The sequence below is a fragment of the Sorex fumeus genome, unplaced genomic scaffold (genome assembly GCF_029834395.1).
Source record: "Sorex fumeus unplaced genomic scaffold, SorFum_2.1 ptg000094l, whole genome shotgun sequence".
Lineage (NCBI taxonomy): Eukaryota > Metazoa > Chordata > Mammalia > Eulipotyphla > Soricidae > Sorex > Sorex fumeus.
The window spans coordinates 8,549,802-8,564,746 of NW_026606151.1; the positions used below are offsets into that span (position 1 = coordinate 8,549,802).

Sequence of the window (14,945 nt, forward strand, 5' to 3'; positions counted from 1 at the left end):
CACAATCTGAGTGTGCAGGCTCAACGTTTTTCTACTAAACATATATTAGAAATAATATTCTAAGTGCAAGCACAACCATTTTTCTTAAAAATGTGTATATGAATGCAAATAACAGTAATATAAAAATCAATATATCCTTGAATTCCCTTTAGTTTTTGAAAATAAGTTCCTGACAAATATAATTATTTGAAATATTACCAATAACTAAACCTCTTGATTAGAGTGTAAATGCCTACTTTTCGTTGCTCTTATCTCTTTACGTAGCAAAAGAACTGCATCTGAGATGTGCTTTAGCTCTGTCATTGATGAGGAAAGTGTTTTTCTTTATTTGTAACAGCTTAGAGACCCAATTTTCATCTGTCAGTGAGTGCAATGAACTATGATGATCCTTCAGGTCTAAATCTAAAGCAAGAATGGATGTTATCCATTCTCAAATGGGAGCATAATGTCTTGAGAGCAGTTCTATTCTTTTGTTGCTATCATTAGGTACAACTTTTCTTTTTACCTAATGTACTTAAGTACTTTTATTATTAGAACAACTTAATAAACAGGGGTCAGCTTCATGAATGTGGGGGTTGTGTAGTCTAGTGGGGTCAATGTTTGGTTCAATACTCTACAACACCACTACCACCATTTTGGAATTATAAGAGTTTTTAAACCATAGACTCTATATTTTCTTTTTGCACTGAGAAAATCATGTCGCTAGTTGTGTGATAGGCCATTAGAGAGAAGCAATTAATTACATGGATATACAGTAAGCATGTCTTATCCAGTCCTGTGTCTACAATTTGCTGACTATTTCTTTCTATGGTTTATGGGTCACACCCAGCTGTGCTCGTGGTTCACTCCTGACTCTGCTCTGGGATCACTCCTTGTAGGCTCTGTGGAACAAATGAGGGGCCATGGATTATGCTCAGATCAGCCACTTAAGGCAAGCACTATGCCCTTTGAACATAGGCATCCATCCCTACCTGACTAATTTTTTACACATGATTTAAATTCTATAAACCTCAGATTTACCACAAAGAAAGTAATGAGATAATGATAAACCATCATCATGATCGACGAACATCATCATTGTTCAAAGACTCAAATTCATGGTCATGATTTTTTTTAATAGTAGAGCACTTGAAATGCAAGGAAAAGTGCAATAGATATTAGCAATAATCATTTGTTGTGATTTGTATATCTAGCTAATTCAACAAAATAGTTACTGTATACTTATTATGTACCAGGCAGTTGTAATAGTTCCACGAAGAGAACATGAACTTTCTATGTAGTTCTTCAGTGCAAATCTGCTACACAAAAAATTCTTGCCTTTACAGAGTTTATTTTTTCAGAAGTGAGAGAGGACCTTGACAATTACAGTGAATATATATATGTGTATATATATATATATATATATATAAATATTATGGTGAGTTAAAAAGAGGTAAGCACTATGGATAAAGGAAAAAGTGGGGCAGGAGATAGAGATAGGGCAGGGTGAACCATTAAATGGGGACTGTCTATCAGGGTTGGGTCCTCAGTGAAGAAAGGGCCTCACGTGATGGGGGTGGAGCCGGCCCTTTCTTCCCCGCCCCAAGGAGACCTCGAGTCGCCACCCATGAACGGCCTCACTGGCTCCTGATCAAGCTGCTTAACGGCCATGATCCCAGAAACTCAGGAACAAATCTCGGAACCAAGCAGGTTTTGGCGGAAATCCTTCCAGATTTAATTGTTAAAATTTTGGAATTCCAAAATCATGTGGCCACTACTTCAGCCATGTGACATCATATGCTATCCATAACCAGCAATAGAAAACAAATTGTCTACAGTTGCCTTTCGGCAGATCTGAGTGTTGGGGTAAAATCCCAAATAATAATGATGGGTTGGGGTAGAAATGTTGAATGAAATCAAAGTAGAGAGACAATAATGTAGAGGGAGGGTGTGGGATGGGGGGGTATACTGGGGTTTTTGGTGGTGGAAGGGACAGGTGTTTCATCATTGTATGACTGAGACTTAAACCCGAAAGCTCTGTAACTGCTCTCACAGTGATTCAATAAATAACGGTCATGGTCACGGTCCTCCCATTGTTCATTGATTTGCTCGAGTGGGCCCAGTAACGTCTCCGTGAGACTTGTTGTTACTGTATTTGGCATATTGAATACATCAAGGGTAGCTTGCCAGGCTAAAAAGGAAAAAAGAAAGTAAGGTGAAGTTCATGCCCAATTCAATCAGCCTAATTAATGGCTGAATAAATAGCAATACTCCTACATCAAAAAAAAATGGGGACTGTCCGTGAAAAGAAGATTTGATGGCCAGAAAATAACTGAAGTGGTAGAGCACATGTCTCACACTATTAATACAAAGACTCTAAAATCTGCAAGGTCCTCAATTTGATCTTAGACTTCTAACAGCTATCCTCTACCCTTAGTCCTTCAACACCACTGGGTGTGGCCCTGGTGTTACCTGAACACTGATGGTAATAAAAAAAAAATAGATCTCTGGAAAATTTAAAACATTCTAAAAAGAATAATATAATGAACAAAGACCTAAGAAGGTAAGCGAATGCAGTAAATGGCTATGTGGTGTATAATGTTTTGGTAGAGACTTCTTGAGTGATACAGAGGGTGGGGGTGATGTTTAAAGTAAGGCCATTCCCTCCAAAATAAAGATGTATAAAAGCATCCACCAGTATTCCCTCTCCACAGCAGGAAGGAACTGTCACTGTCACTGTCACTGTCCTCCCATTGTTCATCGATTTGCTCGAGCGGGCCCAGTAACATCTCCATTGGAGACTTTGTTTGCAGGAAGGATATCTTCTATAATGACAATCTTTAAAACATTTTAAAGAATGAGGTTGCACAACTCAACTATTTATATGAATTCATTGGATTAACATCTAGTGATAGACAATATTTTCTTCAAGTTTCACTTTGCAAAATAAAGACGGAAAATTATTACAGTTATTATTTCAAAGAACTGTTCCTTGCCAACTAATTACAATGAACAATTGGTCCAGGATGGATCATGAGAGGGACTTGAAGGCAGTACAGGAGCAGAGAAAGAAGACAAAGACCAGATCCAGGACACAAAACAGAGCTCTCAGACATACCTGGGGAAGACCCTTTTAATGGTAGGGAGTTATGAGTAAATTGCAGAACTACTCCATGTCCTTTTTGCGTGCTCTGTGGTAGAGTCTGTGTGGTAAGTAATTCAGAAAGTTCTACATAGTTCAGTACAAATCTGTCCTCCTAGAGGTATAATTAAGATCCAAACCAGATGATCCAAACTATTACTACAAGACTCTAAAATCTGCATTATGCAGAGTAAACAATATTCTTTATAAAATAGATTTTCATCATTTTTTTATTTTTGGTTTTAGGATCACATCCAGCAATGGTCAGGCTTACTTCTGACTCCTGGCTCAGGGTTCAGTTCTGGAGCAGCATGGACAAACCATATGTGGGATTCAAACCAGGCTTGTATGTGCAAGGCATTAGTGCCTTAACCCCTGCGTTTTCAATAAAATATATTTCTCTTTCAGAACCCTAGATGAGAGGAAGGAAGGGAGGGAGGGAGAGGAAAGGAAGGGAGGAGGGAGAGAGGGAGGGAGGGAGGGAGGAAGGAAGGGGATAAAAGACAATGAAGTAGGGAGGGAGGGAGAGAGAAAAGTTGATGTGCGTTACATAAATGCCAAATTTATACCATTTATATGACCTCAGGGGAACCTGTATCTTTAAGGTGAAAGAGATGCTCCATGAGAAAATAGTTCATCTATGACTGCTTAAAATATAACACCAAAACCAAAATATAATAGAGCACATTTTTATTTTTACTGAACAAAAGTGAAAGAAACCATGAAGTAAGTACTATTTAACTTTCAAAAGGCAATATCCTTTAACCGAGATAATTAGATATTCACAATAGAAATTTCAGCCCTGCACGGTGATTCAGCTTCTGCAGCAAAGTCTCAATAATTTAAATCCCACAAATGCTTAAAATAATTGAACTAAACTTACCTTGTATTATTATCTATAAGGAAACATACTGCTTAACAAATTAAAATATAAATAAAGATTTAAGTGGGATATTTAACTGACCAAGAAAACAAAACACTCCTTAGCAATACAATTTGCCTAATTATAGTACAAATTAAAAACTGTGCTAGAGTTTTTTATTTTTGACTTTTGGGGCCATACCCAGCAGTGTTCAGAGGTTATTCCTGATTCTGCCCTATGAATTAATCTTGGCAGTGCTCAGGGGACCTTTGGGATGCCAGGGATCGAACCTGTATCTGCCGCATGCAAAGCAAGGACCCTACCTGCTGAATTATCATGCTGGCCCCTGTGCTAGAGTATTTCACTGGATAAGATTTTGTTTTAAAGTACCGTATTGAGTAATTCTGCTCCTACTTTATTTGAAATTACTGAATTTTATATCATTTGGAACATTCTCTTCCATCCTTGTCAAGGGGAGTGCTAACCTTCTCTCCTTTCATACAACACATTCTAGGTCTGAAAGCCATAGAAAGATAACCTAATAGTTTAATAAAACTTAATCTTTAAATTAACACTTGTTTAAATTTTTTTTAAAGGTAACAGGCCCAAAATGGAGTCAATTTTGCTTAAACCCCATGTCACTGACTTCATTATTTTCTATTTTAACCTCTCCCAGAAATAAAATCTTAAATCATCAATTTAAAAGGAACTAGTCAGCAGTAGTCAGAACCTGAGAGACCCCTGAAAGCCCCTGAAAGTAAGGTGACCATGTCCCAGCCTTGGCTAGATTTTGGTCATACAATCGTAATTCGGTCCAGTCATTTCATCTCAAGCAACCACGCTGCAGGTTGTACATCTCTGTTCTCCAGCACATCTTTGAAAACAACTTCTAAAAGAGTGGCATGTGGCAACTGTCAGGCTCCCACCTGAGTGCTGTTTCTTTGGACATATGACACTATTTTTAAGCGATTCTGCAAGTTCTTTTGCTTTAAAAAAGTGATTTCTCCAGTTCCACCACTGTGGCGCTTAGACTCATAAGCTTTTCTGAGCACAAACCAAATGGAGGCATTTGCTCCTGCATCTGGTGTGGTTTTGGTCTCTTGTGATGCTGTTTGTAAGACGTGGAGGTATCTTTTCTTCACAGTGATCCCTGCGTGCTTTATGCTTAGTGACAGGCCTTTGTGGGCTCTGCTCTGCGGCTAATTGTCTACCTGTTCTTAGAAGCTGGGACACATATCTTTCATGCTGGTGGGACTAGATAGAGGCCACTCTAATGGCAGTGCTTAAAAAGAACAAAGGGAAGCAATGTGGCTGGTCCAGTATTCTTTGCTGGGAATGAAGAGAATAGGATGCTATGTCCACAAACTTAGTTTTTACAGTCCCATCGCATCTGTCAAAAGATACTTGAGCTGCATTAAATGATCCTGGGGCAGGGAGGGGGGAGGGGCTGGAGAGAAGCTAGAACTTACCTGCTTCTCAAATCCCTGGCAAAATATTCATAGAACATCACAAACACAAACACAATGCTAATCATTAGCCAAAGGTCAATGAAAGCCACAGTTAGATGCCACTTCACATCTGCAGCAATGGCTCCTTAAAACAAAAACAAACAACTAGGAAATAGCAAGTATTGGGTGTGAGAATCACAACTCCGGTGTGTTGCTGGGGGATTATAAAGGATATAAATCATTCCATAGCTGCTATGGAACATTATGGTATTTCCTTCAAAAAGTAAACATGGAGTTATTTCTTCTAGGTAAACACTGTAGCGCTATAGCACTGTCCTCCCATTGTTCATCGATTTGCTCGAACGGGCACCAGTAGCATCTCACAACAAATTGTGAGACTTGTTGTTACTGTTTTTGGCATATCGAATATTGCTCGAACGGGCACCAGTAGCATCTCACAACAAATTGTGAGACTTGTTACTGTTTTTGGCATATCGAATATGTCAGCGGTAGCTTCCCAAGCTCTGCCATGTGGGCGAGATGCTCTCCGTATCTTGCCGGACTCTCCGAGAGGGGCAGAGGAACCTAACCCCGATTGGTCGTATACAAGGCAAACGCCCTACCCGCTGTGCTATTGCTCCAACCCAGGTATATAAGCAACATTATTTTTATTTTAATTTTTTATTTATAATTTGGTTCATAATATTTGGTTACAGTTAATATTCAGACACCAATCCCACCACCATTACACCTTTCCACCACCAGATTTGGTATGTTTCCATCCCAAGCCCTAATCCCTGTCCCAAGGCACAACCAAAATAATATATTTTGTATTGTCTGTTATGGAAAACTGATGAAAATGCTACAAAAGTAACCACAGAGGAGACAGTGTGAAGATTGTTATATTTTGTCAGGGGCCTTTAAGACATTCTCTAGAGTATTACTAACATGTTGTTAAAGGATGAGTGATGTGAGCTTTCGTATATATATCTAAAACTATGTCTATGCATATAATGATATATATATATATATATTTCCCTCTATGATTTGTTGCCTACTATTTGAACCCCATCAAATGTGGTGTGGTATTTATGGAGAATAGGCAGGGAGTGTCTTATGATGTGCATTCGTGGACGCCCAGTCCAGAAATATGGTCACTTGTATGTGGGGAATGGCCTTGAGTATGGGCTGTGGTTGGATTCTGGAGGTTTTCGTCTGCCGGTGCTGGGTCCCTTGGGGTGAGGAGGGCTCTCATCCGGCCCCCTCTGGGGCGCCCCGAGTGAAACAGCCTGGCACGGAGTTTGGTGACATGGCTATGGCGGATGTCAAGTAGGCAACACTATTAAAAGCAGATATTTGTCCACCCAATACTTCTAGCAGCATTATTTATTATAACCAAAAGGAGGAAACAACTCACTGGTTATCCACAGATGAAAGAATGAACCAAAGATACCTCATACATACACTGAAATAGAATTCAAGTATCAAAAGGAAAGTGACTCACATCCTTCATCATGGATAAATCTTAAAGACATTATACTGCATTGTAGCACTGTCCTCCCACTGTTCATCGATTTGCTCGAGAGGGCACAGTAACATCTCCACTGTGAGACTTGTTGTTACTGTGTTTGGCTTATCGAATACGTTATACTAAGGGAAAAAACTCTGAAACCAAAGGGCAAATGATCACAGTATTCCATTTAGATACTGTCTCTCCAGAGTCAAATTCCCAGAAACAGAAGTTTCCCGGAGTATGGGAAAAGGGTCCTAGGAAGGCAGTGGTTAATGAGGACAGTTTCATCTTGGGGTGATGCAAAGATTCTGGAGACAAATAATGAAGATGTATTACCATGCTGATGTTCTTAATGCCGCTGGACTGTCCTGTTCCAGACTGTCAAATGGCATTGAAAATTGATTTGGCTTATTTTAAAGTCAGAACATAATTTCTTCATTTGTATACTTTTACTGGCTAAAATTTTTTCAAACAATGTATTTATGGTATCAAATGTCATTAAAAATAGATGGGAGTCTTGAGAAATTCAGAACAGCAAAGAAAATTCTAATGTCACCACTAATCTCAATAACTTTTTTTGTTGGCATACATGACGTTCATTTCCCCTGAAGAGGACATTGCAGCAATTAGCCTCATGGGTAGGCTACCCTGTTACAGAGTAAGAGCTACATGATGGGTGGGGGTATAACCACAGCCAGAGATACCAAAGAGGCGGATGGACCAACAAGGAATCACCGTCACAAACACCAATGGCAGGCAGCAGAAATAGAGCCAGCACAGGCCTGAGGTGTGCCTGAGCCTCAGACAAGGTATGTTAAGAGAACATCTTGATCATTGTATGATTGAAACCCAAGCACAAAAAATTTGTAAGTCTACAACTGTACCTCATGGTGTCTCATTAATAAAAGTTTTTTAAAAATTAGAAAAAATGAAAATAAAAAAATAAAAAAGAGAACATCTTGAGAAGGGCTTGGTATCCTCAACTAGCTGTCATCTGCCTTTTTGTGATTGTCTTTTGTCCACTATAAAGAGGCTAGTCTAGTCGGTGTTGCTCACATCAGGCTTAGCATACATTGGTCTTTTATCCATATTTTCTAAATACAATGAACAATGGAAATACCTGTGGAAAAAAAGAAACCGGGATAATAACTCTTGCCAAAACCTCATCACTGAAAACCTCCACTGTTAGAGAAAGAAAGCTTTAAGTAGGATGAGTCATTTCTTTAATGCAGGCAATAGTAGCAAGTTACAAAGCACAGATTAAGAACCGTGGATAGTGGTCAAAGGACCTGCAGTTTTAATTGTTTGGTGCAGAAACACAGGTCCTAGTGCTAGTTGAAAAATTGGCAGGTCAGGGCCAGTGGGGCATTTGCCTTGTATGTGGCTGACCCAAGTTCAATCACTGGCCTCCATATCGTCCCTCATGCAATGTCAGGAGTAATTTGAGTGCAGAAGCAGGAGTAACCCTGAGCATCATCGGGTATGACCCAAAAAGAAACATGTCAAATTCCTATATGGTGGGTTCAAGAAATTTGAGAAATTAAAAAAACACATTGGTTGGGGCCAAAGCAATAGTACAGCTGGTAGGGTGTTTGCCTTGCACATGGTCAACCTATATTTGATCCCCAACACCTCATACAGGACCCTGAGTCCAGTCAGGAGTGATCCATGACCAGAGATCCAAGAGTTAACCCTGAGCACTGTCAAGTGTGGCCCTAAGACCAAAACAAAAACAAAAAACCAAGCAAACAAAAACACATAGGCAAGATAGTGGTCTAAAAAGATGGTCTCTACTGAGCTATTGGTTTGGGAAGAATGTCACTATCCTTTGTTGATGGATTTTCAAGTTTTCATTAGTAACTTCAGCAATGTTCCATAATTTTTCATCCCTGTCACATGCAAGAGAACTTCACACTCAGCTTTCTCTCCACAAATAAATTAGCACCATGACAATTACTAGGTCTCGCCCTCTTCAAAAAGCAAAGAACTTTATAAAACTTTTGTTTCTGTATTATTTTATCCCTATCAAACAACACTTTGACTAATAGTCAGGGGTGGGGTATATTTAAATGTTGATTCTTTGAGTGAAGCTCACATTTCATAAAGATGCATTCATTTTACAGGGTCCCTGCCTAAGCCTTGAAGGGCCACAGCAAGTGTGAAACTAAGTTCCTTCAAGAAACTAAGAAAGAACTGTGAAAGAGATCTTTGTAGGTCTTCATTTCAAGCAACATCAGGACTAAGTTACTCCAGGCACCTTCTCTTAGATAAAACCTGAAAATGCTGGATAAGGCTTTTATAACTATTCCCAGTGGCCAATCCCAGGGACTGAAGGCTTCTGCTATGACAGTTATATGGGTCACAGAGACAAAAAGAGAAAAATAAGGGCCTATTGTAGGGGACATTCTAATGAGAGACCTGGCATACAGATGGCCTTGTTTAAAAAATGGTTCTCTTTGCAGAGACTGCTAGGAATAAACCTGTTTCCCAGATGGAAAAAAAACAACAAAAATTGCTACTTCCAGCTTGGTTCTGAGTGGAAGAAAGAAAAATTCAATTCCAAACATTCAATTGCCAAAGCTTTTGCATATTTGCTTCTCAGATCACCTATGTTTCTCTACAAATGCCAAGCTAATAATTTTTTTTTTCTTTTTGGGTCACACCTGGTGATGCACAGGGATTACTCCTGGCTCTGCATTCAGGAATTACTCCTGGCAGTGCTCAGGGGACCATATGGGATGCTGGGAATTGAACTGAACCTGGGCCGACCTCATGCAAAGTAAATGTCTTACCCGCTGTGCTATCACTCCAGCCCTAGTAATTTTTTTTCTATTTTTTCTTAGTCCTTATAATTTTCAGTACCGTTAATGGTAAGATTTTATTCCTATAATGGTCCAAACTACCCACTTCAGCAGAGTGTCCACTTCCCTTCATTATTGTCTCAGATTCCTCCTGAAAGAGACTTATCTCTCCCCCAAACCCCACCTTCCCTATCCATAGTAAGCTCAGATGTATAGAATATCATGGGTTGGTAAGGCCCACAGTAACATAAAAAAACTCCAACACAAGTACTTCTTTGATAAGCCAAAAGGAATTATCTACACTCAGAGACTTCTACAAGAAAGTATGAGCTGTCGTTACACACCATGCACACACATGCCCAATTGAGTCATTCACTGTCACTATAGGCAAGATAGGTAGAAACACAAAAGAACCACACCTACAGTAACTTTAGGTATTGAACAAAACCTGAAAATCAAGTATGATTTATTTGAAGATATGGTCAGCAGGATCAAAAATATTTATAAGGAACCAGAAAATAATAAAGGTAGGAAAACAAGTCACTCTCACTGTCCTCCCATTGTTCATCAATTTGCTCGAGCGGGCCCCATAATGTCTCCATTGTGACAATTGTTACTGTGTTTGGTATATCGAATACATCACAGGTAGCTTGCCAGGCTTTGCCATGGGTGAGACACTCTCCATAACTTGCCAGACTCTCCGAGAGGGGCGGAGGATTCGAACTCGGGTCGGCCATGTTAGCCACTTGCAAGGCAAACACCTTACCCGCTGTGTAGGAAAACAAAAGAAATATTAATTGTATGGATAAAAACACAATCATTAAAGGATTTATTAAAAGCAGAATAGTTAAAGAAGGCATTTGTGAACTACAGGACCATTTGTGAACCCAGGAATGTCTCGGTGGTGTCGCGCCTGCCTCCCAGAGATGACGTTGAAAGTTTTATGTGAATAATACTAAAGACAATAGAAACAAGGCCCAAGAGGACTGGTCCATGGCAGGAAGATTGTCACCAAGGGAAAGGGGGAGTGCATTTAGGACAGAGACAGGATCACTATGACAAAGATAAATGGAAATGATCACTCTGGACAAGAACAGAGTGCTGAAAGAAGATAAAGTGATATGCATGATACCCTTTCAGTAACAATATTGGCAACCACAGTGTCTTAAAGGAAAAGAGAGGGTAGAAAAGGTTCTGCCATAGAGGCAGACAGTGGAGGCTGGGGAGGAGGGAAACTGGGGACATTGCTGGTGGGAAATGTACAATGGTGGAAGGAGGAGTGTTGGAACATTGACTGAAACTCAGTCGTGAGCAATTTATAACTGCATATTACTTGGTGATTCAATTTTAAAAGATTTTTTTTAAGAAAATCGATTCCTGGTAGGTAAGAACTAGGAAAAAATGAAGGCCTATAGCTAAAGAGTATGGGGTTTCTTTTTGATATAATCGGTCACGGTCCTCCCGTTGTTCATCAATTTGCTCGAGCGGGCCCAGTAACGTCTCCATTGGAGACTTTGTTGTTACTGTGTCTGGCATATCGAATACGCCACGGGGAGCTTGCCAGGCTCTGCCGTGCGGGCGAGATACTCTCGGTAGCTTGCTGGGCTCTCCGAGAGGGGCGGAGGAACCGAACTCGGGTCAGCCATGTTGGCTGCGTGCAAGGCAAACGCCCTGCAGCTGTGCTAATGACTGTGTTGGTGGTCATGAATACTACACACACACACACACACACACACACACACAAAACATATATGTGTGTGTTCAATCATATATATGTTTAAAAAGAAAGTTGGATCCCTGGCACTGCTCGATGCTTAGAATGATTCCTATGACACTGTCACTGTCACTGTCACTGTACTCCCGTTGTTCATCGATTTGCTTAAGCGGGCCTACTAACATTGTGAGACTTGTTACTGTGTTTGGCATATCGAGTACGTCACAGGTAGCTTTGCCAGGCTTTGCCGTGAGGGCAAGATACTTTCAGTAGCTTGCCGGGCTCTCCACTCTCCAGGCGGAGGAATCAAACCTGGCTCAGCTGGGCCTGCAACACTAACATTTGTAATCCCTGGTGCAACAACAGGTACCACATCCAGAATGTGTGAGCACCAGCCCAAGCATGCAACTAGAAAGCACTATAACTGATGTATGCAATCACTGCAATTACATGTGTATGAACAGTCCATGCAACCTGGAAGACAAACTTTTAAGTTTAGTTACTATAGTTTGGGAGCCCTCCAGAACACAAAAATATCCCATTGAAAAGATATATACACATCTTTGTTAATTGTGGCACAATGACTAGGATACAGAAACAACATATATGTCAATGACAGGATAGTGGATAATTAATTTGTGGTAGATATAAACAATGGAGTTTTATATATTATAAACAATATAAACCTGCTCGAGGCAATCGACGAACAACAGGGTGGTCGTGATCGTGATCGTGATAAACAATGGAACACTATGCAGCCACAAAGAAGAATGAAATCCTGCAATCTGTTGCAACTTGTTTGAAACTGGAAGACCACTTCCTTTTAAACCACTCTCTCCAAGTAGTCCAAAGTGATTCCAAAAGGTGTCGCTGGATAAAAATAATTTAGAGGGGAAAAACATTCCCTCTACCTGAAACAATCTATGCATGTGTGAAGAGAACTAAAAAACATTACTCTCATGAATCTTTTGGGCTTACAAGTAGTAAGCTTAAAAACCGTAACCCTATTTTCAAAATATAAAAAAGTTAACATAACCTAAAGCCAAATACTCAATTCTAAAAAACAAAAACCTCTATCAAAATCCTCCATATTAACTATATTCCTCAGGTTCTCATATATATGAAAATTTGACACGAAATGTGGATATATTAATAAAAATTAGGGGATAAATAATGCTCTGTGGGCATAATAAAAGTACCTATTTAGCATTACGAATTCTTGTTCCTTTGACTGTCATCTTAGATCACCGAGTTCTGATCAACAACGATGTGAATTCAGCTGGGAGTCAAAGATATTTTTACAATTCAAATTTTAATATAGATGCTACTTTACTGGAGGCAAAGAATGATGTTGGGTAATTCCAGTTGCATTGACACAAGGGAAATGTTTTAGACTGAACAATACAGTATGGCTAGGGGGAAGCTGTTTCTTATAGTTTCATATTCTATGGATTTCGAATTTAAGGGGAAATGTTACATGGAAATATATTTTGAAACATAAAATTTACATCTTCCTGAAATCTCTCAGAAGTCAAAATTCAAGTGAGTAAAGTCATTAGTTCTAAACTGTCTGTTCAGAATAAAATATTCTGTAGTAGGAAGCTTTCTCACCCTCAATTCTTATCCCCAAGCTGTGGGAAATAACAAAGAGGAAGGTTGGAAATAAGCTAGCAATAATCTTCTGTGGCTCATGGATTGATAGATTAATAGCACTTAAAGTAGTCATTGAAGGCCTTGTGCTTGCTTAATTCTATAAGAGAGATAGAAAATATACTTTACGTTTCATGATGTCAGAGAAACGCTTTGGTCATATGCCTTTCCTTACATAAGGTCACTATATATGTCAATGTCAATATTTAAAATTCTCATTTTAATAACTGTATACCCATACGTCTCAGCCCAGTTCTTTTTTCAGTCGTTCTGATTTCAAATAGGTAACATGTAGAATGATTTAAACTTATTAGAGAATACTAGCTTGGGACCATAAGCATTCCTTTATGTTTATCAAACTTTTTAGAAGGTGAGGGCCAGAAAGATAGTACAGTGGGTAAGGTGCTTGCCTTGCACGCAGCTGATCCAGGTTCAATCCCTGGCACTGTATTTGGTCTCCAGAGCTCCATCCTCCAAGCATAATCCCTGAGCACAGAATCCCCAGTAGTATTTACCAAAGATTGAACACTCCTAGGTGCAACCCAAAAATGAAGGAAAAAAGGTCAAAGTATATGTCTTCTATCTACTAAGGTTTCCTTTAGGGAGAGAGATAAAGATAGATAAAAAGGAAAAAAAATTGCAAGCATATCCTGCTTGTGACATATTTTTTTCAGGATTTAAAAGGCTTAAGCCTGAAATTATAGTTCCTGTGACAATGAGAATCAATAGTTACTTGAGTTCTGTTGCTGAAGTCAGGATCACAGTCTGACTCAAGAGAGATTAAGGGTCAGGCAGGTCCTGAGAAACAGTTGCATATATTTAGTTTTCCAATGGATTTTACTTAGGCTTCAGCCTTCTCTCCCTCCCTTTTATGATACCTAAAAAAAAAAGAAATGAAGATTGATTGTATCATGGTGCACAAAACTTTCCAAGAGAGCACTATGAAAAAGAATACAGTTTTCCTTGTATAGTACTTCTAAAAGCCCCAAATTCTCAGAACACCTCCATTTAAAGTCTATCTGCTTCATACAAAGCTTAATAAAGACAAATTGTACTCTACTTACATTTATTGCAGTGGTCCTAATGATCTTTTTATACTTGGTCTATTCCAGTGTTTCTCAACCTTTTCTTAACGATGGTCCCCTTCAGACCTTATTTTATCTTTCGCTCCCAGCGTCTCCATCCTAACAGTTGACCACTAGTCTCATGTCACACTTCCCCCATTTATTCACTTTTCATCTGTGGCCCCTTTGGAATATCTCACGTGCTGCAAGAGATCATAAGGCTCCTGGTTGATAAATGCTGGTTTATTCTACTCGGATGTGTGCTTGAGCTCAGAGATCGTATCTGATTGATTGTGTCCTTAATACTTAGAACTGAACCAGGTACAAAGTAGATCCTCTTAGGGTCTTTATTAAGTAAGTGAGTGGACACATGATCATAATATAAAATAAATGGAAGGTTGTGGATGTGGAGAAATTGATCCCCTATAGCTTCCAGCTGCATGTAATAGAAAGCCCAACTCAGACAGAATAGCTTCAGAGTGGATGGTGCCAGCAGTTGCCAGAGAGCATCAGGGCCTTTTGTTTCCATAATCTCTGGCTGTGCCTTCCCCAGTATCAGTTTCATCCTGCTTCTCTCCCGGGCTGCCAGGTGGTTGAGGATGTGAGGCCACATTACCTGCTTGATTTTGGAAAGTCTGGATGCTGATTTTCTTCTAAAAGCTGACTCTACCTAATCAAGCCATATGCTTGTCCCTCAACCATTATCTGAGTGTTTGGTTGGTTTGTTTTTGTTTTTATCTTTCATTTTATATTAAAATGGTGTATTGTGTTT

General features: G+C 39.5%; 1 pseudogene; it reads right to left on the bottom strand.

Moving 5' to 3' along the window:
- Positions 1 to 4,351: 4,351 nt before the first annotated feature.
- LOC130040541 (uncharacterized) lies at positions 4,352 to 4,490 on the bottom strand (annotated as a pseudogene).
- Positions 4,491 to 14,945: the final 10,455 nt, after the last annotated feature.